This window comes from Mastigoproctus giganteus, chromosome 5, assembly GCF_048544385.1.
Source record: "Mastigoproctus giganteus isolate SK-2022 chromosome 5, ASM4854438v1, whole genome shotgun sequence".
NCBI lineage: Eukaryota > Metazoa > Arthropoda > Arachnida > Uropygi > Thelyphonidae > Mastigoproctus > Mastigoproctus giganteus.
Genome location: NC_143579.1, coordinates 235519633 through 235534979, shown reverse-complemented (window position 1 = coordinate 235534979; position 15347 = coordinate 235519633). Strand labels below are relative to the sequence as shown.

Here is a 15347-nt window from a genome sequence, read left to right as displayed (position 1 = left end):
AGTGTATCAGAAAACTGGTAGTTTGGGGGGGGGGTGGAAGAGGAGAAGATACACATACTAATAATTTAGTTTATTTATGTGAAGTCTTTGGCTAAGAATGCAAAGAAAAGTAAACAATTCTTTGTTTATGTTAATATTAAAAGAAATGAGTGAACTACACTGGCTTGCTAGATAGGAACAACTATTGGTGACCCTGTTCAGTTTGCTGACAAATTGAATATATATTTTTCACCTATATTCATATGTGAAGTTTTTAGGGATGGAGATAACAGAAACTGTATTATACAAAGTTATAACTGGAATTAAATGATTTTGTGATAACTGAAAATAAAGTGGAAGAGAAACCGGTAAGGCATCTGGGACCAATACAATCTATCCAATTATATTAAAAGCAGCAGCAAAAGAGGTGAGCAAACTCTCAGCATAATTATGAGAGCATCTTTGGATTTGGAAGAAGAACCTATAGATTGGAGATGTACAAATGTATCTTCAATTCATAACGGTGGTGGGGAATTACAGACATGTAAGCTTGACTTCTATTCTAGGGAAAATAATAGTCAGTGGTTAAAAAAGTATTGCAGGATCATCTTTACAGGAATGCATTTATACAGAAATCACAGCACAATTTTGTTAAGTAGAGACCTTATCTGACAAACAAATTAGTTATTATGATGAGGTAACAAAGGAATTGGAAGCAAAAAATTTTCACATCATAAATTTCAATTTCAATAAAACTTTTGACTCTGTTCCACAAAAAAAAATGCTATACAAGTTGGAGAAATATGGTCTGAAGTGAATTCTGACACCTATGGCTAAATATCAGAACTGCACCTTTATTTTCATAAAAATAATATATTTATAATTAAATTATAATTATATTATAGTATTAATATTTTTGAATTATAAAAATAAATTCTTAAATTATCAAAAAATGGTACTTGTATAAAAGAGGCTTTTGTAATAAATTATACAAATAATAACAATTGTCATCAGTGGCAGATTAAGGATAGTTGGGGCCCCTAGGAAAATTATATTTAGGGCCCCCCAAAAAATAATAATAAAAAAAAAAAGAATAAAAAATAAATAAAAGTTGGGTGGCAAATAAATGAAATTTTGTACTTTTGAATTTTTTGCTTAATGCCTGGGTGCGAGGTTAGCCTGTGCAGACATTGCTCCTTAAAGCTCTTCAAACAGAGAAGTTTTTCCTGATTTATTTTCTGCTTTATTAGTTTAAATTGTCATATTAACTTATTTTCTAGAGTAGCTTTATATTCCTAGTTACGATACTTAGTTTAAAGTTTAACTTAGACAGAGATTTCGTAGATATTACTTAGTATCGGTAACGGTATCAAATCCACGTGTCACAAATTGAACGAGAGGTCTTTTAACCAAATTTAGTCGATTTATTAACCAATTGTTATATCAAATTATCTTCTATAAGTAGATTATAGACCTAGTCAGGATCCTTAGTTTATTCTAAATTGAGATAGCGAGATTTCGAAGCTAATCAATACTTACAAGTCCGTAGAAATACCGTTCGTGAATTCCCGCCATTTTTACACGATAGCATAAGCTTAGTGTAGTATACTGCATAATATAATATTGTCAATTAATCAGTAAATCTATTAATCTTGATAAACTTTATTGTCAATTAAATTGTATTTTTAACTCTATAAATATATATAACGACTTAATCGTAACAAATAATTAATACATAACTATAGTGGTACACGTGATACGGAAGTTGTATAAAGGGAACACTAGATACCGAAAAAAAAAAAAAAAAAAATATATATATATATATATATATATATAATATAACTGTTTTGGGATATAACTTAAGGATTTAATTTTTGTTTTAAATTTTATTGAATTAAATTGGAATCATGACTCTGACCAGAGCAGCAAAGCAAAAGGCTCAAGCTAATGGGAGTGCTGTGGTTCAGGGGAGAACTGAGGGGGGCAGTTGCCCTCTGAATCACAGTCTATTAAAATGCACTGTTTGCTTGATGTTTGCGGAGCAGTCGGGTACGGGACATGATACGGCCAAGGGGGATGTCTTTGTGTGTGCACGATGTAAGGAGTGCAAGGAAATCAGGCGACAACTCAGCGTTGTTATGGGCCTTTATGAGACCTTGAAGGACAGGGTGGATGCCCTTGAAGGAAATAAATTGAGGGGCCCATCAAGCTCTCAGCTGCCCACATCAACGCCAGAGCTTGCACTTGGTCATCAGGCAACACAGGGGCAGCCCCCTAGGCAGAATGCGCTGGTCCCACAGGAACTAGTAGTTGTTGGTGACTATTGTCAGGGAAACGGGGAACATGCTTTGTAAAAAGGATAGGTGGAATAGGACCAGGGTATGTCTGCCAGGGGCAAAGGTTGATGACGTTGTAGAGCGGATATCATCTTTTAAGGGCACAAAAGGTGATATAGTTGTACATGTTGGCACTAATGATATTAAGAGTAGGAGACCGGCGGAATTACTTAGCAAGTACAGGTCACTGTTGAAAAAAAGCCGTGAATTAGGGTTGAACTTGAAATTAGCAAGTACAGGTCACTGTTGAAAAAAAGCCGTGAATTAGGGTTGAACTTGAAAGTGTCTGCAATTCTGCCCAGACACGATAGGAGGGAGTATATGATGAGAGCCTTGTCGATCAATTCGGCCCTGGAGGGATTGTGCAAGGCTCAAGGGGTAGAATTTTTTTCAGCCTGGACTGTACTTGTTAACAGAAGAGATTGCTTCTACAGGGATGGGATACACTTAAATAGAAAGGGTGCAAGAATTTTTGCTGATGCTGTCGAGGCAGTGTTAGGTGGGTCGGAAAACTGCTAGTTGGGGGGGATACAAGGACTAATAGATTAACAGTAGCCACTGGCAGAGGTGGAAGTGATTCTTGCACTGCTTCTATTCAAATGAGCAGAAGTCTGAAAAACAAGATGCAGGATATTTCAGAGACTGCTGGTAGTCATTGCGTTACAAGTAAACACATGGGTTGTGTTAGGGTAGCTAAGAATAGAAACAGGTGCATGTATACCTGCGTGTACACCAATGCTAGGAGTTTGGTAAATAAATTTGATGAATTTGAGGTATTGCTCAAAACATCAAAGGCAGATATTGTTGGGATATCAGAGACGTGGTGTCACACAGATATAAGTAATGCGGAACTGGAATTTGGGGAATACAATGTATATAGAAAGGATAGACAGGACAGGAGGGGAGGAGGGGTTATGCTATTAATTAAGAAACACATAAAGTCAAAGGAAGTGAAGCCAGTTGACATCGATGGACAGGGCATTGTCGAGTCAGTTTGGTGTGACATAAGCATAGGGAAATCAAAATTGAGAGTAGGAGTGTGCTATAGGCCTAATGACTCTGATGAGTATAATAATATATTGTACAGGGAAATAGAGTGGGCCAGTAAATCAGAGAGTCTTATAATGGGGGATTTTAATTTCCCAGATATTGACTGGAATTTGTGGGTTGGTCACTCGCACACTAGCAAGGCTTTTGTGGATTTATTGGATGATTGTTTTCTACATCAGCATGTTCGTGAGGCAACAAGAGGGAGCAATACTCTTGATCTGATTATCAGTAGTGATTCTTCATGCATTAAGAACCTGCAGATAAATGAACCACTAGGTGGCAGTGATCACAGTGTGTTGAAGTGGGATTTACTCAAGGAGGTAACCACCATCAGAGGTAAAGGGAAGGGTTTTTGTTTTCGTAAAGGCGACTATGATGGTCTGAGACAGTATTTAAATTCTATACAGTGGGACCAACTGATGATGTTACCAACAGCAAACTCAAAATGGGAAGCATTCAAGGAACTAATCTTGGTGGCTACCAGGCTTTACATACCAACTAAGAAATATTGTTCAAGGTTTAGGCCTAAATGGTTGTCAGATGGACTAATGAGACATGTGGCAGAGAAGAAAAATGCATGGGATACATACAAATTAATGGGTGACATGGAAGCCTATGATAGATATAAGTTGGTCTGTAACCAAGTCACAAAGGAGATTAGGCAGGCAAAGGCAGACTACGAAAAATCCTTGGCAAAGGATGCAAAGAAAAACAGAAAGGAGTTCTTTACATACTTGAACTCGAGAAGGAAAGGGATGAATCAGATTGGTCCACTGGATATTGATGGTTCAACAGTTGAGGATCCTGCTCAGGTGGCTAACAATCTAAACGAGTATTTTGCATCTACATTCACGCATGAGGAGTTATTCAGGAAGGAGAATGATGTAGGTAAAGTAAACATTGGCAGTGAGCTGGATGATTTTGTAATAACTGAGAGGAAAGTGGAGGAGAGATTGTTGAGGATAAACATAAAAAAGGCACCTGGGGTGGATGGGATCTATCCAGTTATATTAAAGGAGGCAGCAAAGGAAGTATGCAAACCCCTAGCCATAATTATGAGAGCTTCTTTGGACTCAGGGGAGGTACCCATAGACTGGAGATGTGCAAATGTAACCCCAATTCACAAAGGAGGATCAAAGGCTGACACAAGTAATTATAGACCTGTTAGTTTAACTTCTGTTCCAGGTAAATTAATGGAGGCACTGGTTAAAGAAGCACTGCAGGATCATCTAGACAAGAATTCAGTTATAGCTCAGACGCAGCATGGTTTTGTTAAGGGCAGGTCTTGCCTGACCAATTTGATTGAATACTATGATGTAGTCACAAAAGAACTGGATGCAGGGAATAACTTTGATATTATATATTTGGATCTTAGAAAGGCTTTTGATACTGTTGCACATGGAAGACTGCTGCACAAATTGGAGCAGTGTGGCATTGGAGGCAAATTGCTGCTATGGATAAGGGGATGGTTGAGTGGCAGAAGACAGAGAGTGGTAATCAATGGACACTGCTCAACGTGGACTAATGTTATTAGTGGAGTTCCTCAAGGTTCAGTGTTGGGTCCATTGTTGTTTTCGGTGTTTATGAATGATATTGATGATGGGATATCAAGTTTAATGTATAAGTTTGCAGATGATACAAAGGTTGGCAGGGTCGTTAAGGACACTACTGACGCTATGCTGCTGCAACAGGATCTGGAAAGGTTGAACAGATGGGCTGAGAGGTGGCAAATGAAGTTTAACATTGACAAATGTAAAGTACTACATATGGGTAACAGTAACCCCAGAGCAATGTATCAACTCTGCGGTACTACACTGACAGTGGTGGAGAATGAAAAGGACCTGGGGGTAATTGTGCAGGCAGATATGAAGTTCTCTGAGCAGTGCAGACGAGCTGCAAGAGTAGCTCATGGTGTCTTGTCAATGATATACAGGAATTTTTCTAGCAGGGATAAGGAGGTGATTATTCCCTTGTATAAGGCAATGGTTAGGCCACATCTTGAGTACTGTATACAGGTCTGGAGGCCTCATTTCAAGAAGGATGTAGAGCTGCTGGAACGGGTACAGAGAAGGGCAACAAGATTAGTAAATGGAACAAAGGGTTGCTCTTACGAAGAAAGGCTTAAGTTTTGCAAATTACAGAGTCTGGAGACTAGGCACCGGCGAGGTGATCTGATAGAGGTGTATAAGGCTTTGAATGGTTTGAGCATGCTCAATGCCAATGGGATTCTTCATCTTTCTCAGAATAATCACCTCAGAGGGCATAAATTCAAATTGAGGAAGGACGGATGTCGGACAGATGTGCGAAAATTTGCCTTTGGCCAGCGGGTGGTTGGTTGGTGGAACCGACTTCCATCACTTGTTGTTGAAGTTGATAGCCTAAACAAATTTAAAGCTCAACTGGACAGGTATTTCGAACGAACGGAGGGGTGAAATGGGAGAGGGTTTTTTTTTTTTTTTTTTTTTGGTGATGCTGAATAAGCTTGCTTTCTTGCATCATATGCCTGTGCTAATGCTAAATTAATCAAGATTTTTTATGATGTTTACTGAAAACATTAATCTATTTTAGAACACTATAGGAAAATGTCTTAGCTTCGGGCCCCCCAAAACCTGGGGCCCCAAGGCACGTGCCTCATTGCCTTAATGGGTAATCCGCCACTGATTGTCATATTCTGAAAATAAATTATAAATTCAGTTATTCTAAGCCTTTAATTCCATTCAGAACCTATGGCCAGGGCCACACTCATCATACCTCTGAGCAAGGCATTAGGGACAAGTTACTGCTTGGATAAAGGTCACGTGGCAGGAGACAGAAGGTGATTATAAATCGGCACTGCTCAGCCCAATGTTATTAGCAGAGCTTCTCAGGGTTCCCCTGCTGGGCCTCTTATTGTTTTCAAGATTTATTAACAATATTGATGAAGGAATATTTAAGCTTATTGTCCAAATTTACAGATATATAAAGGTTGGCAGGGTGGTTAATGACAGGATAAAGCTGCCTACTGCAACAGGACCTAGAAAAATTATGCAGATGGTCGGGCAGTGCCACTGATAAATTTCCATTTCTTTAACACTGATAAATGCTACTGCATATAAGCAACAGTAATCCCTAAATAACATACAATTGAGTTGTTGTTGTGGAGTTTAATAACAAAAGGACTACTGAGGCCAAACTGTGGACCAATATTATGGGTAAAAATAGAGCCATATTTATGTAAAAAAAAATTTCAGAAATAAAATAAGAATATTGTGGATGCAAAAATTTACTGTAATATTTTTATACAAAAAATTCTGTCAGTAATGTAGTGGTGGGAAATGCATTTAATAAATATAAAGCAAATGGAAAGTCCCCAAAGTTATTATAAACAATTTTTATATTACATTTAGTACTTATAACAGGTATATATTAATTTCAGCAGTGAGATGTGAGGAGTAGTATTTCCCCCCCCCCCAGTATACCTTTGTATAAAAGTTGGAATAGTAATTCACTTAATATGGTATAACAGGACAATAAAGGAAATTATTTCATACTTTGCCAGGCACTCTATACCAGGCACCCTGATTCTACAATTTGCTGCTAACATATATATGTTTCACCCATAAGAAATCAACAAGTTCTTGTGTACAAAGTGATTTTTCTAAAGAAAAATTTCTTGGGACTTCCAGCTTTCTGCTGCTGCTGCAAAGATCTCTTTATGTTCTCCTAAGCAGCAATAAGTTGTATCATCATATGTTCACATTATTGGATGTCGATGCTAATATAAATGATCCAGACATTAAAATAACAGAATGACTACACTTATGAATGACAACGACCATCTTGTTTTCCTTCATCCCTGATGTGGTCTACCTCATACTTTTTTTTTTTTTTTAGGCCCCAAGCTTGCTTCTTGGGGAATTTATTTATATACAGTGGATTCCGGTTATTTAGGCCACCGGTTAGGGGCAGCTGTTTATTTGGGGCAAATCTTAAAAAACAGAACCCAATCGAGAAAATAGCCAGGGTTTACTTCGATTAATTGGGACATGCCATTTAATCGAGGCAGGAGACTGCAGCACTGGAGATTACCCTACGATTGTCTCTGACTGTACCACGTGGTTTGGTCAGATTTCTGGAGGTCACAACCATAAAACAATTAGCAGTCGCCTGTTTATTGGGCTTTTCTGTTACTGCGATCTACCATAAATGGATAGTAAACTTGATCTTATTGAATTTGCAATACAGCAGGCCCCCGTTATAACACGGTTCGCTTTACGCTGATTCGATATAACGCTGTTCTTATATTATGACCCGTATCTGACTATAACGCTGTCACAGATCACTATAACGCTCTTTTACAGATTAGATTTTTGACATATTTAACGAAATCGTTTCATTTGATGGAGTCGATAGCTTGAAAATGAATAGCAAAACAGCATTAAAACGTTTCCACGCCGACTTCAGAAATTTTCCCATGCTCACGAAATTTTCTCGCACGCTAATTTAATTGCAGTACAGTGACTTGTTACGTAGTTCCGAGATCAACGTTTAAAAAAATGATCAAGTATATTGCTTGTAATATTTGCGTTATATGCATTTATCCGAAGTCTAGTCATCACTCAGTACAGTATTAGACATCGTACGTAATGGACAGTTTACTTGAACATTGTATCATAATTAATTCAACCAATGCAGTTACATTTACGAAGAGCTAATAATGACCGATAGGAATGAAAAAGCAACGTCTGGGCGCAGTACAAAGACTATAAATGTAAGAAAAAGACTAAATTTGAAAATTAAATTAGACGTTTTGAAGCGAATCGATTCCTGTCAACAACAAGCGGATGTGTGCCATAATTTAGGACTTGCAACTTTAACTGTAAGAACAATTATAAAAAAATAAAGAATTAATTTTAGCAGCGGGAAAGATAGCTGTTCCACTGCAAGCAACTAGGACTAGGCCGGCTATTAGGATTGAAATGGAAAGATTTTAATTTTATTGAAGATAATATTCCAATGCAGAATTCTGTTAAATTAAATATTAAAAAAGAAAAAAAAAAAAAGAGAGAGAGAGAAAGAGATTAGCCAATATGATGATCTGAAGAAAACTTGCGTAAAAAAAAAAAAAAAAAAAAATGTGGAACCATTTAAAACTGGTAAGGGCTGGTAGAATAGATTTACAATCCAGGGAAAAGCCGCTAGTGCAGATCAAGGAGCTGAAACTTTCAAAAAAGAACTTGTTAAAATTATTGAAGAGGGATATTATGTGTTATACTTCTCAACAAGTTTTTAACATATATGAAGCAGGACTTTTGTGGAAACGAATGCCTAAAAGAAGTTTCATATTGAAAGAAGAAAAAATGTGCCAAGTTTCAAAGCAGCGAAGGATCAGTTGACTTTATTGTTGGGTGGTAACGCTGTGGGCCATTTAAAATTAATACCCCTTTTAGTTTATTTGGAAGAGGGCCAAAGTTCAACTCAAAATCCACACATTTTTCATGATTAAATTCATCCATTAAATTAAATCAATTAAATTCATTATTTTAATTGGAATTTTAAGTTTACTTTTGATACGCAAGTAGTTACCACATAATTATACGTATGTAATGCAGAATATTTTATATGTGCAAATATTTGAATATTAAATATTTTGACCGACATTTGTGCATCTTTTCATTACCGTTTATTATTGATTAGGAAATATCCTATGGCACCGACTGCAGCTCACAAATACATGTTACCTTATGGGAAAGTGGCACTCGCTTAGCGCAAATTCACTTAGCACTTTGTTTGGAACAAATGATCAGCGTTAAGCGGGGGTCACCTGTAATGCCAACAGCTGGAATTCTGTGGATTATTATGGCGAAATGTGTTTACACTTCCATGGAATCTTCAATCATATAAAAAATTAATTTTCAGAATCTTCTCTTCATTCCTATTTTTAAAGCTTCGTAACGTGTTCCTCCGTTCTCGCATGTATCGTGTTACTTGCAATTTGTGTGTGTCGAGTTCCTGGTTATTGATTGCTTATCTTTTTACTGTTTTAAATTTTAACCCCCACCCATAAATGTCAGTGAACAGAAATGTCAACTAATTAGTATGTACATATTACAGTACGTATTAATTATTCCGATTTTTACGTATCATTTAATTTTTTAATTGGTAAGGTAATAAAGGCTAAATTTGTGCTTAATATATCTTTACTTTTATAGCCTATGGATAATATTCCTCCTATTTTTGCTAATTAGAATCGCTGTTTAATAGAATTAAAATTCAATTCACAAACATGATCACAATGACTGTCGTTTACTACACATCATATAGTGAACAGTACTTTACTATGGCAAGTCCATCGTAATGTGATTTGATTATACAGTGAACCAATTGTAAAGCAGGGGTCCATTGTATTTTTAACTATTTACGTGAAACTTCGGATAATTGGGGCAGCCGCTTAATCGGGTCAAAATGCACTAGTCCCGATGTGTCCCAAATAACCGGAATCGACTGTATATACATTTTTATTTTTATTGCTGACCTTTAGTTTTGTGCTAGGTGGAATATTGCTAGTGCCCAGGGTATGGGATTGCTGGCATCTGCTAGTCTTGCATTTTATCAGGGATGCAAGGATTTGTATTTTAAAGAAAGATTCCAAACTCACTTTGGGCTTTCAGTACAGAATAGTTGCAGTCCACCACAGTTCACGTGTAGTTGTGTCCTATCTCCTCCTGGTGTAGACAGGCACTGGGCATGCCTTCCGGGTGACTGCCTTCCCGGTGGAAAAGTGGCTAGAAACAGCTAAACAATGCATAAACATAACATCATATGCATATCTGACTGTTTTTCAGTTTCTGTATAACCACAGTGTATGATGGCAGAGCTGAACTAATTTTCTGGAGCTGCCCTATATAGGATACTATACATGTCTACATTTCTGAAGTAATCTTTTGTGATAGTGATATTGTAAAGACAGCTAGTAAGTGCTTATGTATTATTGTTGCTCACTATATAAAAATTAGCCTTAAAACAAAATTCTTCAAATTAGACCTTAGTCTGATTTACTAAAACTTAATTCTACTAAAAAAAAAAAAATAAATAAAATAATAAGAATTCCATAATAATAATAACCATTAGTTACTGTATTTGCAATCACTGAAGTAGTAGTAATAATATACCATGAAACGTTTGACCCCCATTAGGTACATATTTCCATTTCAGATATAAACATAATAATACCAATGTAGGTCTTAAGTGTGTTTATTATCATCAAACTGCTTGGTGTTTCTACTTTTATATTGGTCTTAAAAACATTGTAGAACACAATTTAGTATGCATATGCACAAAATAAAAAAATTCAAAAACATTTACACATGTGCTAAATTGGGCTAAATCAAAGATTCATTTTGTGGCACCACTGAGCTTGCCATCAGGTCCAATAAGGTATTATATTCAAAATAAATAATACCACTGTCCCTGGCCTCTACTGGCTCTCAATGATAGTCTCTACTTCAACTGATTTTTCTAACAGTGAAATAATTCTGCTTGGCGACTTTAATATTTGCAGTACTACCAATTTTGGTCCTGCAAACGTTAGTCACCAAGAATACCTATAATTCATATTATCCAATATGAATATAGTTATTTACAACCTTCTGGTTGTAAATACCTATATTCATATAAATAGCTTAGAGGGATAGTGAGACTATTATTAATAACCCCACACAATTCGTCCAACACCTACAATATAATCTTAATTACTGCTGATCTTTTCTTTACCAACAAATGTTAGCTGTATTCTAGGTACCTCAAAATCACAACTAGGCAACAGTCTCTTCCCACATAGAACTTCTGTCCCCTGGCCATTCTCAGCCTTACAATATTTGACATTACAAAAGTTAAAAATGGGATGATTCACACAATTTCTATTCCTCGGTTAGACTACTGTTTTAAACTTCCTGATTATAATATTTGCTCAGATTTTTTCCGTGAAATAAGCTTTGTAAGGATGAAACCTCACACACCTAGACATTTTATACATGGGAATAGCTAAAGACTGTGTACACTCATAAACCAAACACTGAAGGATTTTTGAGGCTAATACAACAGACAGCAGGCAAAATTACAGATGACATGTGCATCACCATATGTCAAGCTGTTGAGAAACAGTCATTCATATGTATTTGGTGGTAGCAGATAGTCTGAGCATCTGAAAACATCTGCAATGCACCCAATTTCTATGTATCTAATATATTTAATACCCTTTTTGGTTCATGCTTACTCATATCTTCTAAGATAGCATATCAAAGTGTTTATAAATAATTCTGACACCCTGTATATCATCATTTGTGAGCATATGAATGGATGCGTACAACCACTTTTTGAGATTATCTGACACATAAATATCCATTATTTATAATATGATATAAGCTTCCTTTTGATTACATCATACTTGATATATAAAAAAATTCTTCAAAGAAACATACCTACCCTGACCACTGATTATATAGTAGCTTTTCAGTATTTCATATTCCTCTTTCTACAATGGGCTATTCACGTTAAATATCTTTCTTGGAATTCTGCCATCATTTTTCTTGATTAAGCTGTCTTTCAGACACTATGGGAAAAAAAAATTTTTATACTAAATCTTCATCATTTGATATAAAATGAGGCAATCACTCTTAATAAAAATTAATACATAAAAGTTTACATCTAAAACAAGACTGAACAAAGTAATAAATATAATCCCAGTATGATAAGCTCAACATGAAGGGTCTACATATTTAAAATATTCTAATTAAGTCACTCAGTTATACTCCAACAGTTTTCTCAGCAACAGTTTATAAAAAAAAAACAAAAACTGACAATAGTATTTAACTATTTTAAGTACTATTGCTTATAATGGTACTTAACTTTCCCTATTCACCAAAAAAGGGGAAGTTAAGTACAACAGCTCCTAACAACAGAGCAAAATTTACTCAAACATATGAAAAAGCATCTATAAGGCTGACACCAACAGACACACAGAGGATGCTGAGTCAAGCACATAAGTTCATCAGACCTCCCGAAAGGTCACCAGCAAGAGTGTAATGGCCCACGCTCTGAGTGGACCGTGGTTAAAGTTGATGATGGCTAAATGCGATTAACGATTGTATTCATGATTTACAGTAAATTCCACTGACGGTCATAGCATTAGTAGAGTCACCCCCAGGTGACTCTACTAATGCATGAGGAAAGAAAGCAATCATGTGCAGCATCAGCAAAAAAAAAAAAAAATTCCCATTTCACCCATCCATTCACTCCAAAAGTGTCTAGTTCTTCCTTGAATTTATTTAAGCTATCAACTTCCACAATGACAGATGGAAGTTTGTTCCAGCAATCATCCACCCGCTAGCTAAACTCGCTAGCTAAAGGCCGCCGTAGCCTAGTTGTCAGGCGCGCGGGTGCATAAGTACACGTGCCTTGAGTGACCGGGGTTCAAGCCCGTGACTGCTGAATATGGTACTGTTTCTTGTATTCTGTCTATCTTGTGAACTCCTCTGACCGTTTGGTCGTCCCGGAGTATAAAAGAAAATTTAATTTTTAAACGCTAATTTCCGCACATCTATTATTATTATTAATAGCTACATGGTGCAAGGAAGGCTGAGGCTTGTGCTGCACCAGCCAAAAAAAAAATTCCCAAGTTACCCTGAGAGAGAGAGAGAGAGAGAGAGAGAGAGTCAAAGGGGGTCACCAAGAAAAAGAAGAATGATGATATCCAGCTAAGGACCCTGGGTGTGCCAAGCTCATACTCACCAGATGTGAGCCCCTGAGGGGTGATTCTGCAACTGTCTTTCCTCATTCTTTCCTATTCTGCAACCGTTACTGATTTATGCCCCCTCAAGTCCGTAATCTGAACAAGAGGAAGAATCCCACCTGCATTGAGCTTGCTCAAACCATTCAAGACCTTATACACCTCAATCAGATCACTTGCAGGTGCCTAATCTCCAGATGCTGCAATTTGCAGAACTTAAGCCTTTCTTGGCAAAAGCAACCCTTTGTTCTCCTCACCAGTCTCGCTGACCTTCTCTGTACTCATTCCAGCAGCTCTACATCCTAAAATGAGGCCTCCAAACCTGTATGCAATACTCAAGGTGTTGCCTGACCATTGCCTTATACAAAGGGATAATCACCTCCTTATCCCTGCTAAAAAAATTCCTGCATATCATTGAAAAGACAACAACATGAGCTACTCTTGCAGACCGTCTGCACTGCTCAGAAAACTTCATATCTGACTACACAATAACTCCCAGATCTTTTTCATTCTCCACTATCCTGAGTGTGTAGTACTGCACAGTTGGTATGTTACTCTGGGGTTACTGCTACCCATAAGCAGTACTTTATACTTTTCAATATTAAACATTAGTTGCCTCATGTCAGGATATCTGCCAAACTTTTCCAGATCCTATTGCAGTAGCCTATATCATTACTGTCATTAACAACGCTGCCAACCTTCATATTGTCAGCAAACTTGGACAGTGGATGGGTGAAATTAGATTTCTTTTTTTTTTTTTTGGCTGATGCTATATAAGCTTGCTTTCTTGCATCATGTGCCTTTACTAATGCTAATGAAGCCTAATATACCTTCATCAATATCATTGATAAATACATAAAAATACAATAGGCCCAACACTGAACCCTGGAGGACTCCACTAATACATTAGTCCATGAAGAGCAGTGTCCATTGATTACCACTCTGTCTTCCCATTATCCATAGCAGCAACTTGCCCTTAATGCCATATTGCTCCAATTTGATACTGTTGTATAATTCTTTTATGCAACACTATCAAAAGCTTTCTGAAATCCAAGTATGTGATATCAAAATTATTTTTGATGTGTAAACATCTTTGGCTGTACCTACTAAATTTCAGATGGTAGTAAAATCAATATGTCACAATTTTCCGATGCAGAAATAACGTCATTTGATGTCATTTCCGTTTCATAACAAAGTAAAATGGAGTTGGGAGAGGAGATCATGCAAAGGACCATGGGAGGTTATATTATATGTGCTCAGGGCTGCCATAAACCAGCTGGTTGCAAAAAAACATTTATGATTCAGGGCATACCACTTAGGTGACTTTTGACTAACCATTGCCAACCATGGCAGAAACCTTTTGGTAATGCTGTTTGAATGATTGCAAAATTAAAAATAAAGTAAAGCAAAATTTAAAATAAAAAACATGGTTCAACCAGCGCAAAGCATCTTGGGAAAGACAAAAAGAATGGAGTCAGGAGAGGAGATCGTGTAAAGGATCATGGGAGGTGATCTTGGGTGTGCTCAGTGCTGGCAACCAGTTGGTTGCGGAAAAACATTTATGATTTGGAGCATATTATTTAGGTAGCTTTGGGCTAACCATTGCCACCTACGGCAGAAACCTTTTGGTAACCAGAGAAATGGATATCTTGAGGGCAGTGATCCTGGATGTGTTTAGAGCTGGCATAACCTAGCTTTCAGCTGTTGCTGTTATTTGGTTTTTAGGAGCATTAGCAACTAAAGCCATAGTGCTCCGGGAATATGCGGTGGTCATTCCCTGACCTTTCCTCATCCTCATATTTGGTGGTGACGGGCTCGAACCCCAGTCTAATCAAGAAGCGTGTGCTACGCAGTGCTGCTCCTTCCCACCTGGCTACGGAGGTGCCCTAGCTCTGAGCACAACCAAGATTGTTACATTACAAAGCACTTCAGCCTTACCAGTTGAAGTGCATGTAATGTAGACGTTACAGTACCAGTCTGTATTACTGAAGCGGTTGTATATTTCCATCAAGAGGCAAATCATAAAGTGATTCGCAACCAGCTGGGCCAGTTGCGAATATTTGAATCGGTTCGCGATTGGGAGAGAAAAAAAAGACTCCGAATTACATGTATGAGTAGAATCTTTTGCTTGTCATTGGCCATTCTCATTAAGTTGGAGAAGTCCTCATTGGTCATCAAATTTTTGAGTTACTTTACAATTGTGCTGAGTCAGTTGA

At 37.1% G+C, this 15347-nt stretch overlaps 1 protein-coding gene across 6 annotated transcripts in view; it reads right to left on the bottom strand.

Annotated features, from left to right (window-relative positions):
- The window catches only part of fzr (fizzy and cell division cycle 20 related), a 155895-nt gene that overhangs the window by 113758 nt on the left and 26790 nt on the right, over window positions 1-15347 (bottom strand). For 4 of the 6 annotated variants that reach the window (XM_090374457.1, XM_090374452.1, XM_090374455.1 and 1 more), the window contains exon 2: window positions 11829-11955. The gene's annotated coding sequence lies outside the window, so the exon portion shown is untranslated. Of the gene's footprint in view, window positions 1-11824; window positions 11956-15347 lie in introns of all 6 variants that reach the window. The other 2 variants (XM_090374453.1, XM_090374456.1) reach the window with 1 other exon arrangement.